A 23,938-nucleotide genomic window follows, 5' to 3' on the forward strand; every position below is an offset into this window, starting at 1 on the left:
TTTTCTAAGGAATCTTTATACTGCTTTCCAGAGTGGTTGCACAAATTTGCAGTGCCACCAGCAATGTATGAGTTACCTTTTTTGGTACATCCTCGCCAGACTTATTATTGCTTATATGTTTGATAATTGCCAGTCTGACTGGAGTGAGATTATATTCTAGAGTAGTTTTGATATGCATTCCTCTTATTACTAGAGAAGTTAAATTTTTTTTGTATATTTGTTGATTGATTGTATGTCTTCTTCTGAGAAGTGTCAGTTTAGTTCCTTAGCCCATTTATTGATTGGGTTATTTATTTTATTCATGTTAAGGTTTTTGAATTCTTTATATATCCTGGAAATTAGTGCTCTATCTAATGTCAGCAATTAATTATTGATAGATAGGAAAGCTATTGATTTTTGTATATGGATTTTGCATCATTTTATTTTGCTTAATTTATCAGATCTTTCTGTTGGAACTTTTAGAACATTTTTTTTCCATAAGTTAGGATAACATCATCTGCAGATAGTGACAATTTGACTTCTTCTTTTCCTATTTGTATCATTTCATTTTTCTCTTGCCTAATAACTATAGCTAAAATTTCAGGTACTATATTAAATGGGAATGGTGAAAGTGGACATCTTTGTCTTTATTTTAGTGGAAATGCTTTCAGTTATGTCTCCTGCAGTATGATATTGGATGTGATTTGGGTCATATGTATCCTTTATGATGTTGAGGTAAGTTCTTTCTGTTCATAGTGCTTCAGAGTTTTCATAATAAAGAGGTAGAAATTTGTTAGCCAGCATTTCATTGCTGTGACCAAAATATTTGAAAATATTTAGAGGATAAAAAGCTTATTGGTGCTCACAATATCAGAAGTTAAATCCATTATTAGTAGGTTTCATTGCTCTGGACATGAAGTGAGGCAGAACATCAAGTGGAAGGTCCTAGCAAGGAAAAGTTCCTCAGCTCATGACAGCTAGGAAGGGAACGAAGGGATGGAAGACAGGAGAAAGAGGGCATGCATGCAAAGAATGAGAGATAACATATAATCCCACAACATATAATCCCAAGGGCACATTCCCAATGATCTCCTTCCTCCAACCATGTCTCACTTGCTTACTGTAACCACACAGTTATCCATTCAAACAATTAATCCATTAAATGAATTAAAGCAATTATGAGGTTACAGATCTCATAATCTAATCGTTTCACCTTTGAATGTTCCTGCATTGCCTAATACATGACATTTTGAGGCAGAGAGCTCATGTATAAACCATAACATTTTCTGAAAGGCTTTTTCTGCATCTATTGAGAATATTGTGTGACTTTTTATCTTTGGTTCTATTTATGGGGAATATTACATTTATTGATTTGGATATTAGAATCATCCTTGCATTCCAGGAATGAAATCAATTTTACATGAGTATAATTTTTTAAATGTGTACTTAAATTTTATTTTCTAATATTTTGTTAAGGATTTTTGTATATATGATCATTGAGAATAATGCCTTGTAATTTTCTTTACTTTAAGTATCATTATCTAGTTTTGGTATCACATGGCCAGGCTCCACTGCATGTGTTTGGAAGCATTCCCTCCCTTTCAATGTTAAAGAATAATTCGAGGAGTATTAATCTTTATTTCTATTGAAAACTCTGGTACAATTCAGCTGTGAATCACTAGGGTCTGACTTTTCTTTATTGGGAGGCTGTGGGGAGGAGTGCATGGAGTACTACATACATGGCATACATTACGGCGTCAGGGGTAAATCACTCCCCTAATGCTAGGCGTGTGACTGGCAAACCGCTTACCCTGTAGGCACAGCTCTGGACATGAGGCCACGTGTTGTGGTTCCAGCACTTGATCTATGATCCACTCCTTGATTGGTTGGTGCAAGGACACTTGGCCAAAAACTGCATTGGTGGCTGCCTATAATCTGCTTAGCTACTGCTTGAGTATATATTCACGATAACTGTGCAATAAAATCAGACCTGCTTCCAGCTTCATCTCTGGAGGTCTTGAATATCGACTCTGCAGCCACACTCTCCTCTACCCTGTTTTGTGGACCTCCAAGCTGGATGAGAGAGTCCACGCAGAAGGCTTTTAATTACTACTTCTATATTTCATTTAATTACTATTTCTATATTTTATATCACCTCTTAATTCAGTTTTGGTAGGTTAAATGTTATATATGTCTATAAATTTGGGAATTTCTTCAGATTTTCTATTTTCCTGGAATATGAATTTTCAAAATAGTCCTTAAAAATCATCTGAGTTTCAGTTGTGTCTTTTGTTCTCATTTTAATCTCTAATTTATTAATTTGGATCTTGCCTCTCTTTCTTTTGGTTAGCTTGCCTAGGGTTTTATCCAGATTGATGATTGAAACTATGTTTCGTTGATCTTTCCTATTCTTTTAATTTCTGTTTTATTTTCCATTCTAATGTTTATCATTTTGTTGCTTTCTACTAGTTAGGATACTTTGTTCTTTAAGATGCATCTCTAGGTTTTTATTTAAGATTTCTATTTTTTTATTTCTTCTTATCACTGCATTTGTAGCGTCTCAGTATTTTGATATTCATTTAATTCTAATTGATTGTTTTATTTCCTCCTTAATTTCTGCAATGTTTGACCCATCATTCAAAAGTATTTTGTTCAACCTCCCTTGATTTATATATAAAAATTCAATGTCTGGCCTAGACCTTGCAAGTCCCCTCATATTGCAGAGAAATTTGTGTTGGGACATTTCCTTCCCAGATGAACAAACCCTGTTAGATGTGGGCAGGGGTCTTCATGTGCACCCAGGAGTCTTCAGGGCAAAGGGAAAAGCACCATACCCCTTTTCGGTGAGGAGGTCCTCTTCCATTCTTTTTGCAGGCCAGTGGGTTTTGCTTACTTTAGACAGGCAGCAATATTACTATATAAATTATTCAGATGGTTTACTATCAGGGCATTCCTCTGTAGTACACTTTGCTGCAATATCCAGGGAAAATAAAGATGAGTTGCAAGGAATTATGTTTCCCTATTGTTTGGACTTAGGGAATAAGGCTTAGGAACCTACCAGGGATGGCTCCCTGCTGCTCTGCTTATAGTTTGAGAAAATCTGATTCCTTCTCACACAGATGTACACTATGCATTTCCGGATTCAGCTAAATTTAGACTATCTTTTCCCTTTGCCACTGTTTCTGTAATAATTTTGTAAGTTATATCTCTTTTTATCCCTTGGTGTGATAATTCCCCACTGACTTGCCCTGGTACAAGCCAAGGTTATAGGTTTAGACCTATACAAGTTTTTTTTCTTCTTCTCCATATTGGTAATGAGACTCTCTGGGTCTAAGTCTCTTGATTGTTCAATATTGAGCCTCTGTACATTCCCTCAATCAGCAATCTCACTGAGTAGCTATTCTCTAGCTATTTCAACTCTAAAGAAACTGTGTCATGCAGACTATCTTTATGCCCAAATATCTGAGGCACCCCAATCCAATTTATGGACTTTAAAAAGAATATTTTTATGAATATTTCTCCATTTATATAATATTTATCCATATATGTTTACATATATAAATATCAAAACTGTATATATATTATATATATTAAAACTATAGGTATATTACATATATCTATAAATGCATAAAACCTTTAAAATATTTTGTTGTACAATTTGGTACATTTTAAAAATTCTTGTATAAATTATCAACTAGCACATTAAACATTTACTTATTCAATTATCAAGACTGAACAGTGATGGTACTAAATCATGAGGACAATTACCCTTACAAAAAGACAACATCTCTTTTCTTATGGAACACAGATCTTTGAAACATTAGTATTAAACAAATATTAAAACAAATAGCTGTATAATCACAATTTTCCTCACATGTTATGCAGGAAAGACACAGTTCTGCCAAAGTGCAGAACTTTGACTTTAATGGGTAGTAGTGGTGGTGAAAGAGGATCTACTTTTGTATTAAAGAAATGAAACACAGTGTATAAAGGAAAGATAAAAAGGGAATTCTATTACATGGGAAGATGTGTAAGGCAAGAACTTTATAAAGATTAGAAAGTAGAAAAAGACTGAGCATGTTTTAAGGGAGATGAGATGATATCAGAGAAATCTCCATATTTGAATATTTTCAAGTCCAGGAATTTCACAATAGGTAGGGAACCTTAAGGGTGTACTATGAACCAGGCACTAAAAAGTACTGAAGGCATATGTAAAGAAAAATGTTTAAATTCCTTGTTTATAAGTTTATTATTGCGTGCCTCCAATTCTCAAGAGCAAGGGAAAGCATAAATATCTGTAGGGTGAGAAATAAGTGCCCTACCTTACACAGCAGCAGGGCTTGGGATGGGAAGTTCACATCAAGATATTTTTCCTTTAGAATGCTGTTCTGATTTATGGCCTTCTTGCTTTTCTGTTGCTGCTGAGAAGTCAGAAGCAATTCTAATTCCTAATCCATTTTTGTGTGACTGAACATTGTATTTTTCTTTCTAGAAGGTTGGAGAAAATTTTCTTTGCCTTCAATATTTTTAAATTTCACAATATGTCATGGTATGAGTCTATTATAATTCATTTTATGGAGTGCTGGTTGATCTCTCTAAATTTGGCAATTCACATCCTTCAGTTCTGGGAAATATTTTAATAATTTTATTAATTATTTCCTACCATCTGTTTTTCTTCCTTCTCCATCTGGACCTTCTATTATTTGGACTTAGGAATTCTGTAAGTGATATCTATGTTGTTCTAAATTTTCTCTTTATTTGCTCTCATTTTTCTATTCATTTGCTATGAGTTTTCTTTATTATCTAGGCTTCTTTTTTGTTTTTGTTTAACTATTATACTTTTAAATTCCAGTAGCGCATTCAAGTTTTAATAAAGTTCTTTCATGATTTTCTTTTTTTTAATTTCAGAGATTAGCTATTCTCTCATTTCTGGCAGGATATAAATTACAGGTTTGGGGGTTTTTTAACAGTAATTTTTTTCTCTTTTCTTGGTAACATTTTCATTGTTAATATTTCTTTGTTTTCATTTGTCTTATCTTCCTGCTACAGAATTTTCTCAGATGACTAATTCATGTTGGCTTTCTGCTCCTGAGTAAGAGAGGGAGAACAAAACTATGACTTATAACTTCTGAGCAATGAATAATTTTTATCTTGTGAGCTTCCCTGAAGATGGATGACATGATATTATTCTTTTTAGATAATTCACAACATTATGTCAAGAATTCTTCAGAGAAAAGTCTTTCAAGCAAGTGCCCAAAGGCTGCTGACATTCTGATGGGGTGCTGGGTACAATGTACTGGGTGGACCTCTCACTGGATAGAAAGCTGATCTTTACTGCCTTTAGCACTAAGTGTTCAGATTTGGTGTGGTCTGTGTCCTGAGTCCATATACCTCCAGTCTTTCACCTATGTTATACAGGAGTGGGAACCTAAAAATTTAGTGACTTACCAAACAAGGCTTCTGTATGTTATTAATAACTATCACACTCATGTCCTAAGATAATGGATAATTAATGTACGTTTTTGGAGAATCTGCTCAGTAAATAAAGTTTCCATCTTGACCTATCACAACCTTGGAATTTAGCTGTCTCAGAACGGCTAAGTCCATTCCCACTCTCCATATGCTTTGAATAGTTTTTGTGATCACTTCTTCAGTTCTCTTTATTCTTTTATTACATCATTTTAAAAGAAACTTGCTATTGTAGTGATTTTTTATTAAAGGATTTTTATTTTTTTTAGTTTTAGATGGACACAATAATTTTATTTTATTTATTTTTATATGATGCTGAATATTGAACCTAGTACTTCATACATGCCAGAGGAGTGCGCTTCCACTGAGCCACAACCCCAGCCCTATAGCAGTTTTGAAGTGCTTAACAAACAAACAAAATGGTATTCATGTCTTCTATATATCATTGTAAACTAGAGTTCAATGAAGAGAAAAATATTGGTATGGTAGTGTATAGCTTCAAACACATATTTATATTATGTGTATATGTAAATATATGTATAAGAACCTTCATCACTTTCTAAATTTCTCTAAGACAACAAACTTTTGGGGGAAGAAATTTTATATTGAATAAAGTTAATTCCCATTGTTTTATTTTTTATCTTAATAAAAAATAAGGGAAGGCACCTAGAGCCTTTTTATTCATAAAACTTTGAAGAATGCGTAGATTTATCGTATTGATTACCATTAAGAGAAGAAAATTCTTTATTTGAGCCTGATTTGATTAATGTTGAAAATGGGTTAACCAATATAGGGCATAAACTGATGAATTAGAAGCAAGGAACACTGATTCAAAGGTGTGGGAAAAATGATACCCAACAGCTTGGAAAAATTATTTACCTTATCTGGAACAGTTCTGTGAACAGTCTTACCAAGATACCTAACTTTTAGATACCTCAGTCTGGTGATTGGGAGATGCCTCTGGCTACACAGCCCTACAGGTCAAATGGAATTACTGAAAATGAATAGCACTTGTAGGACTGCTATACAGATTGAATGATGTAAAATGTTTAGAGAAGTGCTTTAGTCAGTATACATAAATGGTAATTATTATTAGAAGGGAGACTTAGTTTGAAGACCTGTTTTCTTACTCTTTTCTACTTCAGAGCTTTTACTCAAAGAGCTAACTACATAGAAATATATATATATATATATATTTGCTGCAAATGCAATTAAACTATACATGGTCATTGGTAACAAAAATAAACCAAGAAGAGATCTACCTTTCCTTTATTGGGACAATTATAAGGATCAGCTTATCAACTTAGGGAATTTTCACCCTGAAACTAGGTAATATAAACATGATACAAGAGTTGAGTTTTAGGGACAAAGAGTATTGCCCTTCTGTCTTTCCATGTTCTTTTTTTCTACTCAATTTTTAACTTTCAAAATCCTAACCATATTCTTTAATATCCCTGATCAAATCTGACTTCTATTAGAAAGTTTTATTATTTTCCCTCAAAATAAATATCTCCCTCCTCCAAAATTTCATACAATTTTGTATCTTTCCTGTGACAATTGTTTAACTCATGAAATGTTTGTTTTAATTATCTCATGTTATTAGTCAATATAATGTTCTTAAGCACATGATGTGCATCTTAGTATTCTTTTCAGAGCTCCAGGTGATAACTTTTCTCTAGAAACTTCAATAGCAAATTTCTACATGCTCCAAGAAGAATATGGGCAGAAGAAAAAAACAAGGATAGTTATCAAGTTAGACCCATTGTACAATGGCAGTCCAGCCAGATCCTGTGTTTCTTCTCTTTGAAAGGCATATTCTGAGACATGCCTGGAATGAAAAGTTATGCAGATATATGGGGGTACCAGACCATGTAATACTTTCTTCTAATTGTAAACCTAAACTGCCAGGCATGTCTGCCAGCAATGTGAACTAGATAATAAAATAGATATATCCTTATTTAAGATAATTAGGCAGGATATAAAATTATACAGAGAGTAGCAAATTCAAACATGTATAAATGTTGATTTCTTGATATATTTTGTTTCATTTTATGACTTGTAGAGAATTTATCACTAATTTGAATATGACTGAAAGCCAGTGACGAGAAGAAGAACCACAATCAAAATAAGAAAATTATTTAATTAAATATTAGGTTGACATAGTAATCTTTAAAAATAACTGAAAATGTTTTATTTATTTTTTTCTGTTTTTTTTAAATTTTTATTTGTTTTAATTAGTTACACATGACAGTACAATGATCTTGACATATCATACATTTGAATCAGATGGGATATAATTTCTCATTTTTCTGAGTGTACAGGTTGCAGAATTACATTGGTCATGCGGTCACATATATTCCCACAGCAATAATAATGTCTTTTTTATTCTGCTGTCTTTCCATTCCCTCCTTCCCCTCCCCAAAATGTTTTATTATTGATTATGTGGTGAATTTGAAAATATTTATTTAGCTTTGTAGATGAATGAAGATTCCAAATACACAGACATCATAGTTATGGAACAGTATAGATATCAACTTGGTTTATTGGAAAGTTCAAAATCATAATCACAGTAATATGGGGAGAAATAAAAGACATAGGACTATAGAATAGAGATACATTGTTAAGACCAAAAAGACCTAGAAATTAGACCTAGTAGGCTATGGTCTTACTGTAGTATTCAAACATAAACATATATGAAATTTCTAATTTTATAATTATATTTCTTATTAGGATAATTACCTTTAAGAAATATAGACTATATGTCTGTTATGTAGAGCCTAATTTTTAGACATATGAGAAAGTCAGGTAAGTTTCAAAGCTATCAATAAAAAGATGATTAAAATAATTTTTAGGTGTAAATATCTTGGCAAATATATATATGCATTATTATAAATTATTATTAGGATTATTATAAATTACATTATTATTTTTTGAGAAACCATCACAATAGATTGACATTTCAGCTAAAAATTATACACTGGACTTAATTCTTGTGCAAATGACCTTAAAGTCACTAAATCGACTTACCAGAAGAGAATTTGGCATTTTCTGCTTATCCAGCTTGTACTAAATTCTTTTCAGTACTTTTTTTTTTTTTGAGTTCTGCTTTTCATCTAATTTTTCTACCACACCAATGATAATAAAACCATTATTTTGGATAGTCACATAATCTCCACTCTTTTCTTTAAGATGCTTAGTTTTACTGAAAAATAACACTACTTTGTAGGTTGACACAATTAAAGATATTTGTACTATCCCTTTGTCTATGTCATTTTAATCTAGAGTCAATTATTTATCATCCTTGCACTAAAAATGGCTATTTCAAAATGTCATCGCTTTTAAGAAATGACTTATCTGTCACAGTAGGTACCGAAAAGCTAATCTCCTACTGAAAGAAAAGCATATAACATGGTGTTTAAAAGCATACCTAAGTTTTAAGGCTCATATGTGTCACTCTCTTTCTCTGTATTTCAAGAACTTAGAATTGTTGATCATCTTTTTATTCATATTAATATGTGAAAATAAGATTTTCATAATGACTTTTATATTCCCTTGTCTATCAGAGACTGGGAAGAAGGAGAAGTGTTAATGGGAAGGTGAGAGGATGGAAGGGAGGGTGGACATGATCAATTCATATTATGTGGGTACATAAATGTCAAAAAGAAATCCATTAATTTGTACACTTAATATGTGCTGAAAAACAGAGAATTCTCTTAACTGCTTACAAAGTCATTCTCAAAATTATCTTTTCTTATAACCATTCCTAACTACCTTCCTTCAATGCAAAGTTACCCTCTTTACTTCTTTTCTTTAACTAATACTACATTGCTCTGTAAATTGGTTTCCTATAGCTGCCCTTGCTCTGACACACACTATTTTCAAGTAAATCAGAGCAGCTAAATTCCTAATTCATAGCTTCTTTTCTATCCAGAGACTCCTTCTTCAAACTACTAAATATCAGCTCCCACTGTCTCAAGGACAGAGCCTTAACATACAGTGCAAAGCTTTCTACTATCATCCTCTTTCAAATTCTCAAACAACATCTTTTAACAATCTCAGCCCCAATCTGCGCACTAGGCAACATCTAATCAACCTGCTCATATATTAGCATCTTCGCTTTAAAATATCCTTTTATGCTTCTCTCAGCCACATAGCTAACTCCTCTCCAGTGCCAGCCTTTATTCTTTAGAGTGCCTTCTGGGACTCTTGTTAGATTCTAGGTCCTTTTTTTTTTTTTTATAATAGTGACAGAATGCTTTTGAGGTGATATTTTATTATTTCCCCATTAGCCTTTGTCCAATTCAAGCAGTGTATGACTCTATGGCTTTTTCTCCAGGGAAGAAGTATAAGAGCATGGAAACCAAAATAAAGAAAGCCTGCAATTATCCTCAGCACCTAAGCTAGGGGGATTGAAAGGATTCAGGGGATAAACAAGTTTCTGGAGAAATTAGATTTGAGATAGATTTAAACCACAGCTGTTGGAGAGGTGAGGCAAAGGGTAGGAAAAAAATTATGAGAATAGAGAGAATGGTTTGCATCCTATTTTTTTTTCACACACAAAGAACTTATATGACCATGTGACTGGGAATCAGAGTTGTATCAAAATAAGTTATGTGTTCCAAACCTGAGGACAATCTTTTTACCTATGCCTTGCTGTATCAAACAGCCCTACTTAACATTAGTTGAAACCCTCAAAAAAAAAAAAAAAAAGAGAAAGCTTCAAAAAGAAGTAAAATTAAAATCTTAAAATTCACCTATACAAGAATATGGAAGGCTCAAGCTTCAGCTATAACAATGAGTTATTCTTAGGAAATTAATTATCTTTCTTTGACCAACAGTATATACTTGAGGTTAGTTGCAGAAATTAGTAAAATAATCAGTGCTTTAATTCAATTATAGAAAGTTGGGGGACAGAGATTTGGCAATCGTTGAGGCTTATGAAGCTGAGTTGTACTGGTTTATAAGAGCCAATTGGGCATCTCTTTTTAAAATACAGATTTGGTGATGTCTTGGTTATAGCTTGAAATTGGATACTGTGGGAATATTTTACACCACAGAAACTGGCAAATGCTACAAACAGTGTCTTTTGTTGCACATTAATCATTAAATAACTGGTTCAGACTCAAGGTCAGAACAACTGAGACATTAAAGGACCTTCCCAATAAATGACACTATGACAGCTATTCTAGATATGGCTCCTAACCCTGAAGTTGTTTCTAAAACATTAAGAATAAAGCAAAAGCTTGAGTAAGTATTTCCAGCCACATATCAAAATTCATACATTTTTAGAGGGGAAAAATGAGATATCAGTTAATTTCTGTTCTGTGGAAATTCTTCCACTTTTCTCTTGCTGAGCCACCAGGATGAAGAAAATTGTATCTGAGACTTTCACTGTTGCTGTAACCCACATGGTGGCTCTTTGATTTCAATTTACGTATTGGATTTTCGTAAGATTTTCTGTAAGCAATGATTTCCAAGTTTAAACTACACACACACACACACACACACACACACACACACCACAGACACACAATTCTTCTTACATCTCCAATAGTAATATTTAAAATTATAATCGAATATGTTTCCATTAAGTATGCTGGCAATTTTCAGTCATTTCAGAGTATCAACATTTGACATAAGATCTGATCAAAGCAAACATTTCCCAGTAAAAAGTCATTTATAAATACTGAAAACCTGATTCTAATGGTTATATAGGCTGGGCTGTAGCTCAGTGGTAGAGTGTGTGCCTAGCATGTCCAGGGACCTGGGTTTTATCCCCATCACCAATAAAATAATATAGGTACCTTTTAAAAAGCTTACATACAGAGGAAAAATACTCAAAATAATCAACTCAATATGAAAGAAAAATTCAAAGTAGAAGAGTGAAATGATCTTGACTCTGACTATGAAGCTACAGTAATCAAGGCACTGTGTACCTGAGAAAGAATAGACAAAAAGACTAATTTAAAAAATATATATAGAATCCTAAAACAGATCCATCAAGTTGAACAATTGTCTTGTGAGAGAGAATATTGTGTTCTAAAACTGGTGTTGGAACACTGGACAACCACATGTAGGAGGGAAAAGAGAGAAAACAAAAGGATCTAGACACAGATCTCATATCTTTCACAAAAATTAACTCAAATGGACTAAATTTAAAATCAATATATATTTAATTTAAAAATTCTAAATAGATCTAAGTTTAAATATAAAACTATAAAACTCCTAGAAGATAATATAGGGGAATATTTGCATGACCTTGGGTATAATGATGACATGTTGGTTACAAAAATAGTAAAACACATGATCGAAAAAATTAATAACTTGGACGTCATTAAAATTAAAAAAGTTCTCTGCAAAAGACACTTTCAGAAGATCGAGAAGACAAGTGGTATATTAGCAGGACATATAAGGAAAAGAACTATATTATAAAAGACCCCAAATACCCAATATCTTAAAAACTCTACAATTAAAAAAAAAAAAAAAAGGAGATGGAAAGTTTGGTTAATCGGCTGGTGGCACTACAAATTGGTGTAACCACTCTGGAAAGCAGTATGAAGATTCCTTAGAAAACTTGGAATGGAACCATCATTTGATCATTTGAGCCAGCTATTCCACTTCTCAGTCTATACCCACTTAAAATAGCATACTATAGTGACACAGCCAAATCAATGTTTATAGCAGCTCAATTCACAATATCTAAACTGTGAAACCAACCTAGATGCCCTCAATAGATGAATGGATAAAGAAACTATGATATGTATACACAATGTAATATTACTCAGCATTAAAGAGAATAAAATTATGGCATTTCCAGATAAATGGATGGAATGGGAGAATATTATGCTAAATGAAGTAAGCCAATCCCAAAACACCAAAGGCTGAATGTTCTCTCTGATAGTAGACAGAAGAAATGAGTTGTGGTATTCTGTTGAATATAATATATTCTGTGAATATAATTAGCAATGATGCATTATGCAGCTCAAATTAGAATAGGAGATTTTAAATGTACTCCCCATAAAGAAATGATAAAAGGTCAAGGTGATGGATATGCTAATTACCCTGAGTTAATCATTACCCAATATAAACAGATATCAAAATATCAAAAATAGGAAAAGATGCTATATCAACAAAAAACATGAATTCAAAAATGTTCAAAAATCCTGAACACAAACCTCACCAAAGAAGATATAAGGATGTTAAATAATTATACAAAAAGGTTGCTTACCATTTTGTGCCATCAAACATTCGCAAATTAAAACACCCAGATCCACTAATACATATTTGAGCAGTGTAAATACCATATATTGATGACACCAAATACTGGTTATTATGTGAAGCAAAAAGTCTTCTCATTTTTTGCTGGTGGAATTTCAATCTGACATAGCCACTTTGGAAGAAAGTTAAACAGTTTCCTTGAAAACTGAATGTACTTTTACCATCTTATCTAATAGTAGTATTCCTTGTTATTCTCCCAAATAAGTTAAAACTGTAAATCTACACAAAAATCTGCATATCAGCATTCATATCAGTTTTATTTATAATACAAACACTTGGAAGAAACACAGATGTCCTTCAATGAATGAATGGAGAAATAAACTGTAGTAATACATGCAATGGGATAATAATCATCAGTGAAAGAAGAGCTATGAAACCATCACTAAACATGAAGAAAGTTTAAATATCATTAAATGAAAAGTGAATGTCAAAAGACTACTGACTATATAATTTCAACTATATCATATTTTGGAAAGACAAAACAATAGAGACATTAAAAAAAAAAGACAGGGGTTTCCACAGGGCTGTAGGGAACAAAAGTAGAAATGTAGGGGTTCTGACCATGGAAATGTACAGAAGTGTTCCCCTGGTGAGAAAACACCCTGTTACCCACCCTTAGAATGCCCTGCAATCTCTCTTAAGATCTAATAATATAGCTAATATATGTGCTATGTCTAGCTGGTATGGCAATGCCCTGAGATGCCTCTGTGTTAGATCCTCATCAAGCTGTGACCTTGATTGCAGGCACATAGCTCCTAGGAATTAGAAGAACTTGTTTTATATATAACTACAAAGTTTCATCAAGGTCAGGTGCTCCTGGAGCTGCCTGCCTGGCAATGGACTTTCTTGAAAACTGCATAGAGCTCCTAACATTGCATATTGTAACTGTGAAATTTAACTGCAGAATAAGCAACTTTACTGATACCTTAATCAAAAATGTGGTTATGGTACTAATAACCTAATGTAACCTATTGATATAAATAAATGTGACCACTTGGACAAAGGAGCCACTCTCTCACCTTCCTTGCCTCTGCACCCTGTATCCTTATTATTGAGATTCTTTACATAGGGATTAATAGGACAGAGTTAAGCTTATCAATGATGGTGAATAATGATGTGGATTGTTGCTTCATGGATTATCAACATACAACCTTGTAGCAGGATGCTGATGGTGAGGGTGGTCCTGTGTTCTCAATGGAACATAGATAGGCAATAAGAAAAATTATGGCTTATAGATAGGATTCAGAAGGAAAAATTAATAGTTAAGTGTAACTTTTGTAGGCTTTGTAATCAGGATCAAAAAACTGAGTTGAGATTTGATCATCATCTATTACTGTTGTGCTAGCATTACAGGAAATTTTCACATCATTTCTTCTTCAGTTGAGAACATAATTTTTTTAAAAAAATCTGTTACCATGTTAATAACTGATCTCAAAGTCATCTAACTTCTTGAAATGTGACATCAAAAATCATCCACCTGGGGCTAGGGCTGGGGCTAAGTAGTAGAGTGCTTACCTCGCACATGTGAGGCACTGGGTTCGATCCTCAGCATCACATAAAAATAAATAAAATATTGTGTTCAACTACAACTAAAAAAAAATATTTTAAAAAATTCACCTGGAAAACATTCTTTGACATTGTACAGAAACTATAATTTGGATGAATGCTATTTACCTGAATCTTTAGCTTTTTATGTATTTATCTTTTCATTTTTACTTTTTTTAAAAAAATCATATTGTAAAATTATATGAGGGTCCAATGAACTGTGTATAATAAGATATGAAAGAGGAGTCCAGATCAGCTGAACTACAGATGATATGACTGCTCAAATGGATTGCCTTTCAGTAGTGATGCACATACAGCCTGGATGACTTGTTTTGACCAATTTCACAAAGTAGCAGCAGGAAACACAGATCCCAATCATTAAAGGTCATGAAAAGATCATATTGTGCTCAATCTTCTGTGAGCATTCCAGTGTTTACTTGAGTTGCCACTTGCCATGAAATCTGTGGGGCCTGAAAGCATTTTGTTAAAGTTTACAGTGTGCAACAAAAAATTGTATTTTGGATTTATAATTTTCCATATGTGGGTAACAAACTGTCACCAAATATTATGCATAATTCTAAATCAAAATGTATAATTAAACAAATGTGATCATGTTTTTCTTTTCCAAAATTAATTTTTCTCCTTTTATTTAGCTGAGAGAAGAAAAATTCTTATACAATGGATGCTCTTCAAAATTTTAGGGATGCTATTTGGAAATACACATTCTTCCAAAACCTCCCTAGGTATATTTCCAACAGATTTTAAAAAATAGACCTGTGAATGCAGTTATTTATTTATTCATTGATTTCTATATAATATTGTACTAAGTCCATAATAATGATAATTTAAATAAGTTAAATAATAATAAATAATAAAGTTTAAATAATAATTATTAAAATAAGTGTGATAGTGCCATTTTCTAAAATTTTTCTGGAATATTGAACTTGTAATATTCTAGTTAGTTGAGGAAACTGAGGCCTGATCATTTTAATTAATTTGCCTAAAATTTCATTTGTGATTGCCATACTGACACTCCTAAAATGAAACAAGATCATCTTATGGAGAAAAAAAAATTTAGAAAATCTAAGTCAAAATAACTTCTCATTATATATAGCTGAGGCCATTTCTAGAATATATAAATTAGATAATTATACATATATAATGCAGGTAAAGCATTCATGGTAAGCCTTCTAAAGAAAATTTATTCAGTGTACTTCCAGACATTACCTTTCATCAGATATTTTATTAAGCATCTTTAAATAAATGGAATATTTTGATAAAATAAAATCTAAACATAATATGTTATCTCTTATTTACCACTAGAATATCAGGCTCAAAGAGATCATAGCCTGGCTGATATCAGATATATATAAAATGATAAGGCAAAGATTTAAATCTGTTCTATAAATCTGTTGTTCTTTTTAACATATTGAAGTTCACATACTCACATTTTATGTTTGCTTTTTTTAATATTTTCAAATGTTATTTATTATGATATATTTTACACTGGGTACTACAAGAAAGCAAATAATTACAATAATTTCAAAACAATTCCTGGATTTAACAATTCAATATATATCCTTTACAATTACACTTCATGGATATAGATATAGGAATAGCACTGGGCATGTGGCTTAGTGGTAGAGGACCTGCTGGTCATACGTGAGGTGCTGGATTTGATCCCCAGCACTACCAAAAACAACAACAACAACAACAACAAAATAAATCTAGATATCAATTCTGCTAAAGAGTAAAATAACTATGTACTTGGTAAATATAGGGATTGTACATGATCAGTTAATTCACTTTGCTGTTATTTTTTAAAATAATATGATTCATATTTCTTTCTATTACTTACACATGCATTTTGAGAGTTAACTTGGACTGCTGAGATTAATAGTGTAAAACTTATCAAAAAGCAGTTTAATACGCAGAAATTCAAGAAGAAATTTTCAGGATCTTTAATCAGAGACTCTCAGTGCTTGTTATACTACTTATGTATAGAAAAAGATTCAAGTAAGGCTAAGAAGCTGTATTTCCTTTATACACTGAGATTTGATCTAAGAAACAGAGAACCAGGCCTTTTATGCAAACTTCCTACCCATCAAGATGTTCTTAATGAATCCTGATGTTAGCAATTACTGTTAGAATATCTTAGCCAGTGTTACAGAAACAAAACATTTAGAGTAATATGTATAGATACAAGCTTAATTAGACTTGCCTTTTATATATAATTATTTTTAAATGCTTAAAAGTTTCCAGCTGTAGTTCTTTTCTGACATGAGAAGCTGCAGGGACACAGGGGATTATCTACGGACTTATCTTCTCGAAGTACTCTTTGGAAGCTGTTGGAGTTGTATTGATTATAGGGGAGTCTTGTGTCCAGTTTGCTGGGCAGACTTCTCCATGAGTTTCCACAAACTGGAATGCCTTCACTAGACAGAGGGTCTCTTCCATGCTCCGGCCCACAGGCAGATCTTTGTTACTCAGATGCTTGATGACTCCATGGGAGTCAATTATGAACAGACCACTGAGTGCAAGACCAGCACCTTCAAAAAGCACACTGTAGTCTCAAGAAATTTGTTTGCTTAAATCTGAAAAGAGTGCAATATTCATGTGGCACAAACAGTAGAGCTTCCGCTGCATATCCATCAAGGCAAGGTGGCTGAGGTGGGAGTACACAGAGACTGCAACCACTTCACAGTTCACATTGTGAAACTCATTGGCTTTGACAATGAAAGCAAAGATTTCTGTAGGGCACAGGAAGGTGAATTCCAGAGGGTAGAAGAAAAGCACCAAGTATTTCCTGTTAAAGTCATCAAGGCTGGGCTGGATCCAAGCAAGGTGGTGAGTCAGAAGGAAGCAGCATTCTGTGTAGCTCTGTTGCCCAGGTCTCCACTAGGGGGGGATAATGCTTTGCCAACAGTGATAGAGGACCCTCCACAGCTGATCCTGTGCAGAAATCACGGCCTCCGTGCTGCGTGAGACCCCAGGCCTCAGCATTAGAAAAGGACTCCCAATTACTGACTACTCACTCATGCAGATCTCCTGGGTTCCTTAGTGGGTCCATTGGCATCAGCATGGGTGCAGAATTCCCAGATGCTGCTCCCACCAAGGACACTAAGCCTCTACCCTTGCAAGAAACTCCAGCCATTACTCTTGTGTGGACCCCCATCTACCAACTTGGGGCTCCCCAGGTCGCCTCCATCTTGAGATTGCAAATACTGTCAAAGTCCCTTACCTGCGGTAGGGACATCACAGGCTCTGAAGAAAGCCGAGAGCCACAACACTGCATGTCACAGAGCTCATCTCTGAACACATTGCACAATGCCATCACGTGGTTCCCCCCATCCGAACCGACACCCTATCACTGAAAGCAGCTGCCTCAATTTTGTGTGACCTCCATCACCATCTTTAGTTGGGGCAACTACCAGTTTGGAACACCAGATAGCCAGGTACCCATAGTTTTCTAATCCCCCCCCCCCAAGTCCCAGCAGATGCTAACTCAGCAGAGTGACTGCCCAATTCAAAATGGCCCTCCACAACAGGTGCACAGCCACCAGAGTGCAACACACATGACCCCTGGAGAGAAAGATTTCTGATTAGGAAGTAGAAAGGGACAGGGTGAGAGGGATACACTTTAGAGACTAATTTAGAGGTCAGGAACTATGAGGTCTACAGATGAGATGAGGAGATAAGACCCGGCATCCACATCACAGGAGCAGACCCCACAGGAGATCCTTGAGGTGCAATCTCCCATTAGGAGATAGGCAGGTGCCATACCCACTTCCAGGGACCCTGCATTCAAGACCAATCCTCACACCCTGGTAACCCTGAATGTCCTGAGGCCGGAGATACCAACTACGAACAGACAACCCCACCTATTGGATGAGAAGGGAAGCAGGAAAGATACTGATCTCCAATCAAAACAATCCTTGTTTCTTCTTTTGAGATTTTTTTTTCATTCTTTTCCCTCTTTATTCTTTCGCCCTCAAATGCCCAACATATGTGAAACCAAGCACTTTGCATGAATTAGGCTATTGAGGACTGAGACGATTAAATAGCATATTACAGTGTTATATATTTTTTGTTTGTTTGTTTTTCCTCTCCAATTTTTACTATTTTAACATTTTTTTTTAATTTTCTTAATATATATGTGTGCTTGTTTTAGTACTCTACTATCATTCCTCTTATTGTCTACCCAAAATTACTACCTCTTTTTTCTCCTGATACTAACTTTTTTCTTTAGATTTTCCTTTCACACTTCCTAAAATATAACTCATCTCATACCTCCTCAGCATATCTTCCTATACCTCACTCCTAGTTCTTCGTCTACCATCAGAAACTGTAAGCCCTTTTACAAACCTACTGATTATATTGTAGATAATAATTAAACTCACCATTTCTATACATTATGACCAAACTGTAAATGTCTTAATAACAACTATTTGTTTTTAGGTGGCATTTTGTTTATATTGGGATCTGTTAATATTATTCTTCCGCTCAATGGAGAGGTACTGGAACCTTCCAGGGGCACGATAAGCCTATGGGTAAAAGCAGTAATGCCTCTGATCCACAGAGCTAGATAGGAAGACACATGAGCAATATGAAAAGACAAGGAAAGAAAGTGCCTCAAACAAATCAAGATACCACATTATTAGAATCCATGGCCAGCACAGCAGATGAAATGACAGAGAAGGAGTTCAGTATGTACATAATTAAAATGCTCTGTGAATGAAAGTCATCAAGGCTTAGCTCTTGGAACTCTCCTTTGGCAACAGCTGTACCTTTAAAAAAGGGTGTGTGCTGAGTGGCAGCAGGAGCATGGTAGGAGGAACTGGTACTAAAAGTCAATTTTGAATGAGAAGAGCCATAATACTGTACGTTTGTCAAGTGTGTTCTTCTAGAAGCAACAGGCCTATTGCCAACAGCACTATTAATAATTACTTGGCGGTGGATTGTCTTTAAATGCAATTGTATATTCGATCATACCAATCATCACATATAAACAATTAATGCAAAAAGTGTTGGGTGTGCTGGAGCAGCCCAACTAGTATTTAATGCATACTAATTAACACTACAAGCAAATCACACAATCCAGGGCAATTAAACACTACACACAAATCCCTCAACCCTAGGGCTACCCAAGCCCCCAAATACCTCTGATGCTAGGCAACTTTTCTTAGCCAAAGAGCAGACATTGTTGTTGTCTGGTGGTTCTCTCCAGCAGAGTACTGGACATCAGGAAATGGTGGTATCCATTTGGGGATGGACAGCAAAGCAGCCAGTCTCACTGATGTCTTTGGAGCAGGCTCATTGTTGTGGCAGGACAAGTGATTCAAATATAGTTCTAAGTTGGTGGGTGTACCTTGGTGATTGGTGGTTACATTCAGTAAGTCAATGACCATTGGTTCTGTCCAGTGAGATGATGTAATCATAACAGGACATATACTTTGCACACGTCCATGCAGCTGTGCTCCCTACCGATTGTAACCAGTCATTATTAAGTATGCCTATGGCTAGTGTTCCTTACAGCTCCTTATCAATTGCAACCAGATGTGTCTAAGCAAGCATGCAGATGGCTTCTATTCCTTATGGCCAGCAACTTACTTAGTCCCAGCATGTCCTAACATGTCTGTGGCAAACACTGTTTATGAGGCCTAAGGACAGCAGAGAAAGAAATGTCCCAAGAAATGGCGCTCACATGTCCAGCAATGGAGGTCATCATCTCCAGTGCATAGGAGAACTGCAGGGTGGGTGACTTAGATTTTATATTTGAACATAATATATTTTCAGGAAACAACACCTCGAATAACTTGACACTATAAATCAAATTATGTTTTTATTCCACAATAACAATTAAAGGTAGTTAGCTAATCAGAACCTGATTCCTCCTTCTTCCAGCTATTATCCTTCTAAATGTAGTATCAGTCTTTATTCCACGGGTTGTTTTATCAACAAATCAGCCTTCTGAACTGGCATTTTTTGAGAACAAACTCAACTGTGATGTGATACAATGTCTTTGAGGTTTTACCTGCTGTTATTCATATCAATCTACTTCATGCCCTCAAATACACTTCTACATCCTTCTCTCTCTATTTGGGCATGCTGATGTTCTTTCTCATTTCCTTTGCAAGCCTCTTGAAGAAGTTGTCAAAGACCTCTCTTTTTATGTATCCCATAGCAACTAATATAGCACCTTACCCATTAAAACAGTTTTATTTTTAACAGTTTACTTCCATTTAGATCCACTGAATGTTAAGTACCTGATAAAATTTATCTTCTATATACATAGATTTAGATGACAGATATAAATATAGGTATGCTTTAAAGACAATTGCTTTGTGACTGAGAATTTGTAAAGACCATCTTTAGAATAATGTAGAATTATTTTACTTTTTGATTTTATGCTTTTAATCACTTAATGTTTCAGCTTTGTTTGAAATTGGTTTGAGCAATTTTTGTAATGCTTGGAAGGCACAGAAATTTTAAGCTGATGTACTTATTAAATGCATAGCCCATTTTTTGAAAAAAAAATGCTATTTTATCAAGCTGTAAGATGGCAGACTATAAGTTCTTGATTAAAATTCATTTAGTATGCTATCTGACTGAATGTACTTTTAAAAAAATCTTTGACATGTTGATCAGATTAAATTGATTTAATCTCAGCTGAAACTTAAGTTCAGCATTAGTCATGGTTAATTAGTGTCAGAAAGGATATGTTCTAGCTATTCATTTACATAATATGAGATTTCTTTTGGTGGAATATGAATTAATTAAATTTCCTTTAATTGTAGCAGCTATATGCAACACACAGCTTCTAGCTTATGTAAAATTCTTAATTAACTTCTACATTATGACCAATATCTTAATACAGACCTCTCAACTAGAGTATAGGATTTTTAAGGAAGAATTTAAGAGAAGAAAAATTTAAAAAATATATGAAAAATTCACACCAACATAGAAATAGTGGATGATATAGAATTTATAGTAGAGCATTTCTACAAAGTCAGGGAAACTGTAATGATTCAGAAAGCTACCTTAATTTCTGACTAAAATGTAAAATGACCAGATTCCCTCAATAAATCTGAGTTTATTCCTTCATAATAAGAGAATAAATAAAACACTCTCTTGGCAAATATTAACCTGTTTCTTGAAAATAATAAGAAATGTAAGAAATACAATTACAGAAAATATTGTGAGTCAAATTCCTGTGTTTAAATGGCAGTAGCATTTTTTATTCTGTAAACATTACATTGACAATTTGCTCAAGTACTGCTTTAAGAACAAAAAAAAATATTTTGTACATTCAAATCAATTCTTATTTTCTAGTCAGAGTTGCCTAGAAATTTTGGACCTTCCTTTTTTATATAGTATAATTGATAAAAGAAAAATTTAAGACCAATTAAATGCATTCTTTATTATTTGGGCAAAGAACAATCCATGAATTGGGCTGCACTCAAAATGATGTTCAGAGAGTTTGGTCTATCAATATTAATGATGATTATTTTTTTAAACCAGGAATTGAACCCAGGGTTGATTAACCACTTACCCACACCCCCAGCCGCCCCCCCTTTTTTTTTTCATTTTCTTAAAATTTTGAAACAGGTCTCCCTAAGTTGCTTAGGGCCTGGCTAAGTTGCTAAAACTGGTTTGAACTTGCCATTCTCCTGTGTCAGTGTCTGGAGCTGCTGGAATTACAGGGGTGTGCCACCACAGCAGCAGCAATGAGTTTTCATAGGCCAACTGCAAAAACAAGGTAGAGAGATTCTTTGATTGGCTACAGTGAGAAATGTATTTTATTTAGGCATGATATTAGGATGCATTTGTCTTTATTAGACATAGTTTGATCTGTTGGGTGTTTCTGATTTGCTGAAGCTTGCCTGTTTATAATTGGCTGAAATCTAACATTTGTTTCAAAAAAATGTACTCATAATTTGGTTTTGGCTAATTCATGTACCAACTTAGGTTGCATTTTGTTACTTAGGCTCATGAAGTATGGAGACAATCTCAGGTTATTGGCCCCCTGCTAATTTAATTTAACATATTGAACTTTAAAAAGTTAAAGAAATCAAATAAAAACTTGTTCTATGCCATATCAATAAAATTAATCACTGTGATAATTTTTCTATACCTTTTTTCCTAATACTTCCAAATATTTGCATTATTTTGTTTGGTTTTGATCACAGCATTATTTTTTTATCTTTGCCACTTAAAAGCATTTCATCATTATTTAGCTAGTCTTTTTCTTAGTCTTCTGTTTATTTTGGTTAAAAATTAAGATTATAATTTATAATCAGTGGCCCTAAAATGTGGTACCAGAAGTAGAAGTATCTCTATCACCTGAGACCATGTTGGAAATATACACTTTGGACTGCACCACAGATCTGACTGATAAGAAACTCTAGGGTGGGGTGTGTTGATTGGTGTTTTGTTAACACCTTTTCACTATTCTAATTCATGCTAAGGTTCAGGGACTACTGATTTAATTATATTTTTCCAAATTTATTACACATTTAAATGAGGTATTATTAGTTAATTAAAATAATAAAAAGGTATTCAATAAATTATATTTTTATTTCAAATTTTATGGAATATTTCACAAAAATTAGAATGTTATATTAAAATGCAAATATTTAAAAAAATGTTTTCTAGAATTATTCTGATTTTCACTTTAAATTTGCTTTTTTAAAAACTGTGCTACAAATGATGTTGGCCTTTCCCATGTAATTTTAATTTTGCTATTTAAATTTTATTTGGAGAGAGATCAAGATGTTGGAGCAGACGTAGGTAACAAATCTCAATTTCTCAACACTTTGGAATTGAAGCAGTGAAATAATAGCATATTAGAGAGGACGGTGACAGAGGGAATGGAGGCCAACAAGATATTATACTATCAGAGACTTGGAGGTACTTGGAAATTTGTGTTGCTGGAATAGAAAACATAAAAGAGTTTGGGGAATTTCTTTGAAGTGTACCCTCTGAGTAGTCTGTGTAATGAGACTGCTGTGATCTAAAGGCTGCCAAGCTTTCGCCATGTCCCTAACCACTGACAACAGGACTGGGATGGAGCAGACCAGAGAGTAGAATACTGAGAGGAAGAGTGTGGCACCTTGGTAGTAGAGCACAATTCTGATGTGGAACACTGTTTCATAATAATGTTTCATGCCTCCGCTGTGAGCCATTATTTCATGACCCAGCTAATGCTCCAACATGTGCACTAGCTGAATGTCCCAGACACAGGATCATATGAAGTGCCCCTGCTGTAGGCCATCTCCATATACTCCAATTATAAAATGCCTTGTGCCTGTTCAGCCTGACTGGCATGTCTCTATTATGGATTGTCACACACTCTGCAACCCAAAATCTACCCAGACAGGCTCACATACATCTTCATAGTCCTGGGCATATTTAGAAATTTTATAGACTTCTTTTAAAGACTTCTTACCAACTAGGGAGAGATTTGATTGATAGACCTCAGACAATTAGGGCATTTCCTTTGACCCTCAAAATACCTCTTAGGATTCTGGACACACCAAGAAATGACAAGAGCAACCTAGGTTCTCACCAGAGAACTTAACCTGGGTAGATGTTAAGACCCAAGTTCAGCACAGTTTCTGAAGTAGCAAGCTAAACTAGGGGACAGAACGTAAATATATAGCTCTCC

General features: G+C 34.2%; 1 protein-coding gene and 1 pseudogene across 3 annotated transcripts in view; one reads left to right on the forward strand and one right to left on the reverse strand.

The window, feature by feature from the left end:
* Window positions 1–23,938, forward strand: part of Fstl5 (follistatin like 5) — a 722,640-nt gene that overhangs the window by 174,954 nt on the left and 523,748 nt on the right. The gene's annotated exons all lie outside the window — the stretch shown is intronic.
* LOC143406398 (thioredoxin-dependent peroxide reductase, mitochondrial-like) lies at window positions 16,582–23,309 on the reverse strand (annotated as a pseudogene).

Source organism: Callospermophilus lateralis, chromosome 8 (genome assembly GCF_048772815.1).
Source record: "Callospermophilus lateralis isolate mCalLat2 chromosome 8, mCalLat2.hap1, whole genome shotgun sequence".
Lineage (NCBI taxonomy): Eukaryota > Metazoa > Chordata > Mammalia > Rodentia > Sciuridae > Callospermophilus > Callospermophilus lateralis.